Source organism: Anarrhichthys ocellatus, unplaced genomic scaffold (assembly GCF_004355925.1).
Source record: "Anarrhichthys ocellatus isolate YVR2014 unplaced genomic scaffold, GSC_Weel_1.0 scaffold124, whole genome shotgun sequence".
Taxonomy (NCBI): domain Eukaryota; kingdom Metazoa; phylum Chordata; class Actinopteri; order Perciformes; family Anarhichadidae; genus Anarrhichthys; species Anarrhichthys ocellatus.
In genome coordinates, this window is record NW_022280154.1 from 81475 (window position 1) to 94840 (window position 13366).

The following is a 13366-nucleotide window of genomic DNA, read 5'->3' on the forward strand; positions in this document are numbered from 1 at the left end:
TGTCTCTTTGTAGTCTTGCTGTGTCTCTTTGTAGTCTTGCTGTGTCTTTGTAGTCTTGCTGTGTCTCTTTGAAGTTGTTGTGTCTCTTTGTAGACCCTTTAAATCTCTTTTAAGTTGTTTTTTGTCCCTTATAGTCCTCTTTGTGTCTCTTTGTGGTTGTTTTGGTCTGTTTGTGTCTCTTGGTCATAATTTTCTCTTTCTTTTTGGTCATTTTGAGTCCCTTCCTTTGTGTAGGTGAAGGCCACTGGGCCCCCTCACACTGTGGGCCCCTGTGCCCTGTAGGCCCCGTTCAGATGCCTATAGAGTAAACTCGGGAAAATAAACGAGTTAACAAAGAAGTACTCCTTCCTGATTGGTTCAAGGGTGACTGCATCATTTGTGGTAGATGACATTCTGTTTTTCTTAAGAGCTCTTTACTCTCTCTCTCTCTCTCTCTCTCTCTCTCTCTCCAGCTGTCACTCAGGGTCGCCCTCTCTTTGTGATTGGCCGGCTGGCCAGCTGCCAGCCACTCCCATTTAGTGAGGGCACCGCCTCACCCTTCATGCCTCAGCTTTTTTCTCAATGAAATCGTTACACTGGGGACATTTACGGCTCTCACACACAGAGACACACACACACACACTCTCATTATACTTGAGATATATTGACTTAGTAAATGAGTTTAAACTTTAAATGGCTTTTAAGCACATTAAAGCTGGACTCAGCAAGATTTTTATGTAAAAATCCAGCTGTCTTGTTTCTTTAAGTGAATTAGTCCAAACTGTGTCCCAAACACTGAACATTACTAGCGATGGTTCAGTGTTGGAGTTTGATTCGCCACAGTAATCAACGTTTTAAGCACACATCTATGAAATCAGTGATTGTGTTAATATAGTAGGATTTAACATATAACCTGTTTGACTCAATGGAGACTCAAAACTTGGAAAGAATGAATGTTTTTTTTTAAAATATACACTTTTGAAACACTGGTGTCAGGAAAACATGCCTGAGCTGGAACGTTTGTAGGTATGAGAAGCTGCTGCCATATTCTCAAAATATAGGATCGATATGATTCCCTTTATAAGCTGTATATAAACTATTCCATCTGACTATATTTAGTTTCATACCAGAGAAAGTGAAGTGAAGAGAGAGCAAAGAGGACACAGTGACGTGGACGGTTGGGTGAGCGTGAGACTAAAAATAAAGGCCTTTGGGAGAAGAGAAACAAAATGGGAAGGAAACCGATAGAAGAGAGACAAAAGCAGGTGATTAAGGAGGAAGGAGAAATATGGGGGGAATAGAAGAGGGAGGATGTGAGAGTACAGGAGGTGAAGTGTGAATCAGCAGAGCAAACAATACAGGAAGTGAAGAAGAAAGGTGGAAGGGGTGAGAGAGGGAAGGAGGGAGAGATGAGGAGACAAGGGAATGAGAAAGCAAGAGAAAATGGAAGGAGGGAGGAGCCGAGAAGGAGAGTGAATGTGAGGGAGAGGAAGGGACGAGAGCGGGGGAGTGATGGAGAAATGAGGGAGGGAAGAAGGGAGGAAAAAAGAAAGGGAAGAGGAGAAGCCTAGAGAAAAGAGAGAGATGACAAAGAAGGAAAAGGGATGAGAAGGAGAGATGTGAGGATAGGAGAGGAAGGAGAGATGTAGATTTATTCAGCCACTTTATCACTGCCTGGTAAACCTCTGTGTGCTGGTCTACTTACAGTACACACACACACACACACACACACACACACATGCGTTCTGCAGCCCGTAGCTATGACAACATGTCTAACCCAAACCCTTAAACTAAGGAACTGTAAACAACCATCACAGCAAAACATTTACTCACTTCTTCTCAAAACATTATTATATTTTCAGCAGGAGATTTATGCCATCGCTCAAACGTGTGCACATGTCTGTGTCACAGACTGCATAGAAGATACCATGTTTGGAATGTGGAGGAGTGACGTAGAGACGCTGTATACGTCTCTGGTAGCGACAGCAACCAGTCAATCACAGTAAGCCCCGCCCCCGTAACCCTCATTACATTCGTGTTCAATTGATAAAAAACAATGAAATGGAGTCATTAGGAACAAACTGATTGAAGTCCTGATAGATTAAAACGATGTTTTAGGAGTTCAATGGTAGTTAGACGGAGTTCTCTGGCTTTAGACATTCCTAGACCTTAAATGATGAACAATGATGACTGCTCCGTACCCTCCTCCTCCTCCTCCTCACCCCCTCACTATCTCCCTCTGTTCCTGTTCTCCTCTTTTTCGCCTTCCTCCACCTCCTTATCTCGGCCTTTCAATCGCTCGCTCGCTCTGCTCCTCGTCTCCTTTTTGTCATTCCGCTATCTCTCTACTCTCACTTCCTATCTGACCTTATTTCCTGCCTCCTATACATCTCTCCTCCTCCTCCTCCTCCTCCTCCTCCACCCCGCCTCCTCTTTACCTTCCTCTCAGCTGCTTTTCATCACATTTTTAGCTCCTCGCCTTTTTGTCTTTGTCCTCTTTTGGTCCCCCCCTCCCCCCCCCCCCCGCTCACTTTTCTTATTTCTCCTTTCTTTACTCCTCCTTTCTTTTTGCTCCTTTCCTCTCTTCTTCTTCTTATTTTTTCTTTTCTCCCTTATCTTTACTTCATTCACCTCCAGTAGTTTTCTCCATCTTTACTTTCTGCACCCTCAATTAAGTTTTGAGAGAAACATAATTTCTCTGATTTTAAACCAAACAAAACATAAAAACGCTACAAAAGTACTTTGTAGATTTAGTAAAACATAAAATGGTTTGACTCAAAATGACTGAAGGCCCTTTGTTTTTGACCCGTCCACCACCTCCATACATTAGTAATAACCATAGACTGTACATAAGAAGTGGGCGTAGTCATCGTGACGTCACCCATTGGTTTGTGGACTGATGTTATGAAGCCTCCAGCTCAGTGATTACAGCTGTCGCCATGTTGTTGTTTTTGCAACCAATAAACACAAGTGACCATATTAGGACTGAGGACGAGTGACGCAGAGACGCCGTATACAAATCTGGCAGCAGCAGCAACCTGTCAATCACCGTGTAGCCCCGCCCTAAAGCATCCCCTGCTTTATGGTCTGTTTGACTCTAAATGGACCATAATGTACTAAATGAACATGATGCTGTATTGAAGAAGACTTGAAACTAGAGATTGAGACCATAAACTCATGTTTACAATGTTTACTGAGGTAATAAATCAAGAGAGAAGTAGAGTCATTTTCTCATAGACTTCTATACAACCAGAGGAGTCGCCCCCTGGTGGACACTAGAGAGAATGCAGCTATAACACATGAAGCATCGGCTTCACTCGGCAGAACCGGAGTTTGCCTCCTGGAAATATGTCAAAAGCAAACGTAATCCACGACAAAATATGTTTCCCTTGAAATGTATTTCCCAACTCAGTTTCGTTGTAAAGGAACATCATTTCTTTTTAAACAGAACCGTGACTCTGTCCTCCTCTGTCCTCCTCTGTCCTCTCGTCTTCACTCACCATATTCACAGGAACTCAGAGAAAACTGTACTTGTGTGCTTCATGGCTTGTATTTCTTTTTATTTTTGCTGACAATGCCAATGCAACCATTCATTGGTGTTTCTACCACTTTATTTGTGTTACCTGTCCCGCCGTGCATTTGGTGGGAAGCCACCTGGAGAGACAAAGGTTCAGTCCAACAATGCGGGACCAAAAATAGGCAAACACTCGCATTACTCTGCAGTCCACCTTGTGTGGCTGTATCTGAACAGATGCCGGGCTGGGAATTGAACCTCCTTGTTCTTCATGCTCCTCGCTGGATTTATTGCAGGATACCTGCACCTGTAATCCTGGAGGATGCAGTGCTGCTCTTGAACCCTCTGACACGAAGATGACTCGTTTGTAGGGCAGCTTTTCAAATGAGGCTCTCGGAACAGATAACTGCTCCCTCGTATGGGGCGTTGTTGGGTTTCTGGCACCACACAATGTGCTAAATCTGCTGTATAAGCCTCAAATATAACTTGTTGGGGGTTAACCAGATATTCTTGCATCGCTTCGTCTCCAGACAGAAGAAAAGGGCCGGAGCGCCACAGACCAGCAGCGTCCTGAATGTGCACAGACGACACTGAGCCGTGGGTAAGACGTTGATGTCCAGAACAGAGAAAAGGCAGAAAACACTACTGGGATCGGCGTTGCTTTGTCCTACCCTTTTTTCTCCGCAGGTGGAGCGCTGCATCTCCGGCCATGAATAAGCTTTTAGTTGTTTGAATTGGTTTCATCTGTTAAGAGAACAGGTCACTCTGTGTATCAGCTGATCGCATGTCAGAGTGACATTGTAGTTAAATTACGACAAGAAGCCGACGATGCGATACGAGACGGCTGGTTTCACAGGAGAGCATCTTAACTAAGATTCTCCTCTCCTCACCTCTCCTTTACTCCTCTCTTCTCTGATCTCCTTTCCTATTCTCTTATCTCCTCTCCTCTCATCATCTCTCCTCTCCTCACCTCTCCTTTCCTCTCCTCATCTCTCCTCTCCTCCTCTCTTCTCTGATMKCCTTTCCTATTCTCTTATCTCCTCTCCTCTCATCATCTCTCCTCTCCTCACCTCTCCTCTCCTCTCCTCTTCTCTCCTTTCCTCCCGTTTCATCATCTCTCCTCTCCGCTCCTCATCTTATCTCATCTCATCTCATATCTCTACTCTCTGCACTCTACTCTATACTCTCCTCCCCTCCGCTTACTTCTCCTCTCCAATGAACTACTTTGAAGGAGACAAAGATGCATTGAAGGACGAGTAGAAGGTCTCAGCATCGTCCCCACTGTGCTCTTTAATCAGAGTATTGAGAGTCATGTTCACAGTTCCCACACTGCAGCCTCTTTAAAATGACGAATCATGATGTTTCCTCCTCTTACACATCATCTAATATAACCGTAGTAATGCCAGTAATATGAGGAATTTTAGGAAGGCTGGAAGGAAAAGAGGTTTATTATATCATTTCTGTAAAACGTCCTCACTCATGGATCTAAATACCTTTTTTTGTGGTGGTTCTGCTTGTTGTTCTCCTTAATTAGCTGATTCTCCAGCAGACTTCTTCAAGTCTCCAGCTCTCCTGCAAAAATAATATTTAACATTTGACCCAACTATTGCTGTTTTAAAGGCGCAGTGGAAAGGGTTAACCAAACAAAGCATATTTAACAGTCTTCTGTGGGTTAATTCTCCTGTAAATTTAACATTTATCCAACTGGATGGCTCTCGCAGCCCCTCGGTGGGTATTACACATCCTGAGACATATGGAGGCGACGTGCTTGACTTGCCTTTCCGTTGGCCGTCCCTCCGGCTCTGGCAGGTTGCCACACATTGTGCTGCACCGACAAGTGCATTCTGGGATTATCTCTCGAAAGATGTGCGATCTCGGATTGGCCTGCGAGGGGTTTTATATTCTATTTACTCCTGATTTCAGCCAAGAATGTTTTAAACTGCTCTGAATTTGATAAAGTGATGTTTATCTTTGTGTCTCTCCCCAAGCTGCCACTCCAAAATTAGTGAAGTGTCAACTTAAACATATAGTAATGTATAATAAACCACAACAGAAAAATGATTTGTACGTTTTTTTGAAGGCACAATGAGTAGTAGTATATAAAAACAATGTATTGACTCACACAAATAGAATCCCTCTCAATCATCACTGATGACCAACCTAGACAGCAACGTAGAGACTGCAGGTGCCGGATCTTAAGCACGCATCCAAGAGGAAGCTACGAAAACGCCGGACGCAATAGCAAGGCCACAAGCGCTGGATCTCATGAGATCAGAAAGCAGTAGGAAGTAATAACGCCCGTGCCCTTTGACCCCGTGATCTCTGCTGCTGTTGACGCTTGTACTTGTTTTGAAGTTAGGTGCTTGTCGGATGGTCAAACATTGTCGGAAATCCACCTCCACCCACATCTTCCTGACGTCAGATTAAGTAAGATATACGTCTCTGGTACAGACCTGTCAATCACCGTGTAGCCCCGCCCTAAAGCATCCCCTGCTTTATGGTCTGTTTGACTCTAAATGGACCATAATGTACTTAATGAACATCATGCTGTATTCAAGAAGACTTGAAACTAGAGATTGAGACCATAAACTCATGTTTACAATGTTTACTGAGGGAATAAATCAAGAGAGAAGTAGAGTCATTTTCTCATAGACTTCTACACAACCAGAGGAGTCGCCCCCTGGTGGACACTAGAGAGAATGCAGGTTGAAGGCACTTCTTCATTGGCTTTACTCTTTAGAACCGGAGGTTGCCGTCCAGTCTGCATATTTAAAAAGGGTATTGAAAAATAAAGTATAAAATAAAGAAGAAAGTTGCAGTAGAGAACATAGTTAAGGAGGCAGTACAGTTCCATCATTCTTTTGCCTCCACGGACCTTTGTCCTCTTTTCCAACCAGCTTTGCCGTGTTTACAGACGGAGGATGTTGTGTTTCACTTCAAGTTGCAAGTAATGTCACGTGTGTCTAAATACGTAACTAAACAGGCATTGAATAATCATTTACGTATGTAGGAATCGACTTTGATAATAGCTGTAGATAATTCAGCATTGTATTGTCACTGGTGTGGATGTCTGTGTGTACTCGAGATGATCTGTGGTGTCACGACGCAGTTCATTAAAAAAATAGAAAGAGTTTCATTTTCTTTAACAGTTTCTCCGTCTTCCTTTTCTTTTCTGCTGTTCTCTCTCTCTCTCTCTGCCCGTCCTATAGTGCTGATGCTTTGACTAGAATGCTTACTCCACACACCAGAGCCCGGGCCCATTAGCTGAGACCAGCACACTCCTCCTCTTCCTCCCTCCTGCGTTCCTCCTCTCCACTCCCATTAACCAGCCAATCAATTAATACAGGTTGAGTCGGCGTGAGAACAAGCCAAAAAAAGAGCAATCCTCCTAATTAGCTTGGACGCTACATCAGCTCACTATATCTCTCTGCCTAACTGCATAACACACACACACACATACACACACACAGTTCACATTATGATTGTGAGCATTGAGAGCTGAGTTTCCTGATTATCCTCCACACACACACACACACACACACACACACACACACACTTACTGTAGACAGAAGTTTGTGAGTTCAAAAAAGCATCACATGACCAAACGTTACATAAACGCTCCTCATTCTTGTCGGCCACACGGAGTCCAGCAAAACACAGCTAGCTGGCATCATGAATGAAGCCCTGTAAGTGTGTGTGTGTGTGTGCGTGTGTCCCTGTGTGTGTGTGTGTGTGTGTGTGTTTTTCATGTGTGTGTGTGTGTTTTTCGTGTGCTTTTGTTGTGTTCTAAAAGACGGCGAGGCAGCGTGGGTCGGGGCTTCGAGTGCCGCAGTGTTGGCGCGGGCTGTCGGTGCTGAACTGGTCAAAATTATCAGACGACCTCGATCTCTATCCGACAAGACAGCATCACGCAGCAGGGCTCCGACGGTAACGGTTGCCCGTTTTGAGAAATTGGCAACCAATACTTGGCCTTTTGGTTGCCGTTACCAGCAAGTAGTAGCAGTGTTTGTATATGTTAAAGTAGTAACAACAGCAGTAGCCGACAGAGTGGTCACATTAGGTCTATTGGAGTGTCTAACAGTCGTAATAATAATAATTATTGGGGGTTCATTGGGTCCATTTGTTTTCCGCTCCTTCAAAGCTCGTGAATCTGCCTCTTCATTGCTGATTTTGTGTTAAGGAGCCCAGTTGGGTTCACTGGGTTCTATTCCAGAAACGTTCCTTCATTTGTCAAACCGTCCTGTATCCAGGGCAGGCTTTTGCTGATCATGCAGGCTGTTTTGTTTTGTTTTTTCACTTATCACCAGGCTACCTCATGTTGCTAAAATGATGCATTCGCACCTGGAAGCTTCCAGGTTCAAACCGCAGTATTCTCCTCCTGAGATCTCCTCTGGTGTCATCAGAGTTTAAGGGCCTTGCTCAAGGAAATATCAGCCCAAGAAGTAAAACGGGTAAAACGAATATCCCCATTCAAATCTCTGTCGCAGGATGGTCGGTGCGGCGGCCATTTTTAGGTGCACCGTTGCCGTCGCGACAGTTGTAGCGGGCTAACGTCCGTATAAACTAAACCGACAAAAGGACAAAAGGTGAAGTGAACCAGATGAAGTGAATGACGTGCAATAAAATATTTGCTAGTAAAAAAACAATACTTTATCCATACATCTGTGAACATGTAAATGAAAGTGAAACCTAATTCAATCGGCCACCGTTGTTATCTTTATGTCTGTGTTCATTCTTTAGAGACTTCACTCAGAAGTAGCACAGTATTGATAATAGGCAATGTCTTTAACACTAAAACATACAGGGAAACTTAATCTTCCATAATGATACAGATACATGTTGAAACATTTTGCACGTTTTATTTATCACAAAACTAATCTATTAGAGCTGGTGTCCGTGCGACGTCCTAAAAAGAACAGAAGACAACGTGATTGTATATTTTGGTCTCAAACAATGAAGACGTTTTATAGTTTCAACAAAATGTTGTCAGCAATTTCATGTTTTACCTCCATAAAGTTTGGAGATGTGTGAGAGACGGATATCAATGGACAGTCAAGTCTCTTGTTGGGGTGAAGCTTCAGTAACACCGGATCCATCGGAGTCTCATTTAGATTAGAGTATTGATCGGGTTTTCTTTTCCCGTTTAGTTTTTGCATAATTAACATTTAGTTTAGTTTTTTCTTTTTTCCAGAGAAAGAGAGCCATAGCCACGATTCCTTCGCTCTTTTGTTTTTGTCACTCTTTATACTCATTAAAAGGTCCATAAGCAATACTTTTATACCAGCAATGAAACAAATACTTGTATGATATGAAGGTATAGTAGTAATCTAGATCCCACTGAGAATCACCAGCCCAGTCTGCAGTATTGTTATTTTGGCTCATGTGTTTGTACTGTCTAAACTAATTTGTTATTTTGTGTGTACTTCACTCATTTTACTTTAACTATTTTAAATCCCAGCGATATTCACTGTAAGTCGCAGCCATTAGAGTGAAAAGTCAAACTGCCATTTGACAAACTGCAGCTGCAGCAGTCAATGAAGAGAAGGAGGCTGTTGGCGCTCGCAGCCTGGCACTCAGCTTCACTTAAAAAAAGGAAAAGATGGAGGAGGTCTTTTCTGTGCACCTAAATCCATCTGAATCTCCATCGGTTAGAAGAAAACTCCGGGCTGCATTCATTCTTCTTCAAGTTCAATTCAATGAAATGGGAATCATGTTTATTTGCCACTTTCAGTTGCTTATCATCTATAAAACAGTTATTTTCTGAAGTAGCTTGCGTAGAGAAGTTGCCACCATTTCTACTCAAAAGTAAATCACATTTTGGAATGAAACTCTTGACGTTGCCAGACTTAAGTGAATCATAATGTCTGTTCTCTTTTTTCTATTTGAACGTGAATTGGCCCTAATCCTGCTGTGTTGTCTCTCTCATTCTCTTCCTCTCAGACAGCTCTGTAGCTTTGGCCTGCTGAGTGAGATCAGAGAGCAGAGAGGGGGGGGGAGGAGGAGCAGGAGGAGGAGGAGAGTAAGGGGTGGGAGGGAGGTGTCAGGGCTTCCTGCGGGGGTTGCCTGCGTGAACGCTCCCTGAATGACAATGCTGCGCACCAGGGCCTCAGCACGACTCCCTCAGCTGCTGCAGCAACAACACACACACACACACACACACACACACACACACACACACTCTCGCGCAGGAAAAGAGACGGGGAAAGGCTGCATGGGCATGCAGCAGCGATAAAAACGGGATGCCAATGTGCACAAGAAAAGCGACAAGTTTCCAGCCATCACCTTCCCCTCCGTGCTAATTCACAGAGAGGGGGGGGCTGGTCGTCTCTGGCGTCCGATCACCGCGTGGTTTCCCGCAAAATCCCAGACAGGCTTGTCCACCACCATCTCTCCACCACCACCCACCTCTTTGTCTGTCTCCCTCTCCTCCCCCCCCCCCTGCTGTCAGAGGGAACAGGCTTTTATGTGCCTGTCGGTGGCCACTAGTCTACGGGAATCAGATGCCGGTCAAATGTGGTGATGCCCACACGTTGTGACGTTGAAAGGGCCTCTTGTAAATAATAGCGTAGCTGTGAGACCTCAGGGTGACAGAGGAGCTTTATAACAGATGAATTACTCATAACGCAAATGCAACTCATCTCCCATCTTCAGAATATGTATCAAAAAGGGTCCAAATAATGGACTTGACAGTGTAGACGGTGTTTATTTGAACCACTATTCATGGCCAAGATCTATTTTGTGATATTGTTACAGTGCTGATAACATCATGAGTTGTGAACCGCAAAACAAAATAACAAACGGACTCAGCTGCTACCTCGACAAGCCCAGATTTGGAAGAGTTTGACGAAACATTACAGGTGTGTTTCAAAAAGTCATCTTCCCATACAACGAAACTGCAATGTGAAATAAAGTTTCTCCGGAAACGCATTTTTTGACATATCATAAAACACCTTTCTATTAAGTCCATTTAGGATGATGAATATAACCAAGTAATTTCATTGCATTTTTGTTTTGTTTTTAATATCGTAATCATTTTATGCCAAACCATGATGTGTTTTACTAAACCCAACCAAAAAGTTTTGTATCATTTTTTAAATTTGAGAAAATATGTTTCCCTCGAAATGTGATTGAGAGCAGTTTAGTTTTATGGGAACGTAGTTTAGTAGAAGACACGGTTGGTGTTTTAACATGAGTAATTAAAAAACAGATTAACTTAGTTTTGATGTGCAGCAAACCCATCATTTGATGATCACCTGACTGAATGAAACCCAGACGATTGCTACTTTTCTTCACCCAGTGGGTGTTACTTGATCTTGTAGCTACATTAATGGTTGTGACAAAGACATGGGAATGTTCTGTCCAATGCCACACAATCATTTCTGTGTAAAGGATAGCATTCTTCAAATTATATAGGTTGTAAAACCTAACCTACAATGTTTGTGTGCTCATTTAACGTGTAAAAGAACCCGTAATATCGCTGTGACAGCACATCTCACAGCACCAGATGATCCCCTTTCGTGAAGTTTTTGCGAGACTTCGTTAGACTTCCACATAGTCTGCCACACTTTGCCTGTCAGATCCATCGCAAAACCCACCATATGGCCCACTTTGAGTATTTCACCAACTGATTTTTTTTATTTTTTTTTTTAGAACAGACTCAGATCTCCAAATGATGGGTAGTTTACCTGGCAAAGAAGCCGGTAGAGGAGACAAACAGCCAGCAGAACTCACAAACACTTCTCAGTATTTAACAGATGGAGGTACAGTAACTAAACCCACCCTCATGAAGGTAATCTTCTTCCAAAGGCGTGCAGGTGGTGTTCAGAGCTTTGTGCTCTTGTTTCAGCACTTTGGACAGCACCAAAAGGCCCTGGAAACACGTCAGTAGCCGTTTCAGCACCAAGGACAGCGTCAATGTTCTAAAAAGACCAGAGTTGGTGCTGTTCGGTGTCTTTTAACTCTATTCCTGCTTCCATTATGTAAAATATCTCATAGGGTCTATTTGAAAGGGATTCTCTGGCAAATGTGTTTTTATGGATTTCACTCCCCCCCCCCCCCCCCATCTCTCCTCCACCACCTTCATTTTCTTGTTCTGGAGAGGTGACAGCTCGGTCGGTTTAGCCCAAGCAAACAGCTTGCTCAACCCGCATCAAAGACGACTCAGATGCCGGAGCCAGACTGACAGACGGCTCGGAGAAAAAAAAAGGGAGGAACGAAGAGAGATTAAAAAAAAAAAGCTCTTTCAAATCGTCCTCAAAATAACAGTACTTCCTCAAAAAACAAACAAAACAACCCACTCACAAACTCTCTCAACTCTCCTCCTGGAGATGAAATGTTGGTCCAACTTAGTTTATTGTCAACATCTTTTTTTTCATACATTTATGGGGGCAAAAAAGCAAACAAACATTTGCTTATAAAACCTTTTTGGAAGTCCAAAAATAAGCTCAAATTCACAGTTTTTCTTTTGTCCTCCCAAGGAATCCCATTTGAGCAGAATTTTTCTTGGCTTGGAACAATATTGCATAACCGTCTGTACTGCCAGATAGGAGATAGAAAAGTAGGGGAAAGGGAACTTATTGATTCAAAAAATACACTCAGACAGATTGTGAAAACAACCCTGCTCTCATTTAGCTGGCAGGAACCCCTGACGTCCTCTGGTCTCCATGACACCTTCACCCCCTCCTGACAAAGCCCTCTGCTTGGCTTGTTGGGTTTGAGTAAACAGTGAACGGTCTATTTTGGCACTTAACGAACATGAGAAGAAGCCGTGAGTGGCCAGGACCCCCCTTAAAAACCCATCCAGTCCACTGCGTCTGGCCCCCCCACTGACTCTGACCAGCATTCGCAAACCTGCTGGTTAATAAGTGAGGAAATGAAAAGTTATCAGACATAAATCACCAAATGATCTCAGGTAACACTAGAAACAAGATGTGTTTTGGCCTCCCGACCACATCTGACATGTTTGACCTGCTTGTTTATTATGATTCTAACGATCATAAGATTGCATGATGATTGATACCCGCCGTACCCAACTAACGCCCATACATCTCCGTCGTGCGCTATATGGGGAGTGGGTTGGAGTGTGTGTGGGGGGGCGCTCCGTGCGTCGTGCGCTGCAAGGCTTGGCCACGGAATCTGCGCGCGGCGCTCGGTTCCCGTCAGACCGATCAGATGCTCAGTGCGCGGCTCAACCCCGACGGCTGACTGAACGCGGTGAGAGCCGGAGAAGCTCTCCGCTCGTCGGGTTTCTTTTGCTTCCAAGGCTGGTCTCCACAGGAATATATACAGCCTCCTCCGGACAGACAGCGTGTTGGTTCACGTCCCCCTGGGGGGTCGAGGGAGGAAAGAAGAAGAAAAAAACACACACAGAGGGAGGAATAGGAAAAGAGCTAAAGAGAGAGAGAGAAGAGACGCTGGATTTGCTGTAGCTTTGCGGGGCTGGCCGCCTCTCTCTGGTATCGGGGAGCCTCGGGGGGCTATGCTGCTGGGCGGGCATGATGCACGGTTTCTTCCCGGTGGCGGAGAAGACGCAAGCCGCTGCTACAACACACCACCGTCGTGTTTTCCGAACAAGAACTGATAATGGTGATGCTGCTGCCTCCCTCAGTGGTCTGTTTCTGCTCCTCCGGATCCTACGCGTCCGGGATTCTTGTTCTCACAACCTTGGATTATAGATGATCGTTGTGGACATTCATTTTTTCTTTTAATTTAATTTCAACTCTTTTTTTTTTTTTTTTTTGGTATAATCCCTCGCGGGGAAGTGGGCAAGATATAAATTGGTAGATTGAGCACCGGTGTATTTTCGTCTCCAAGTGCGCGCAATCACGCCCAAAATCAGTGACCGACGCCTTGGTGAGGAGGAGGAGGAGGGGG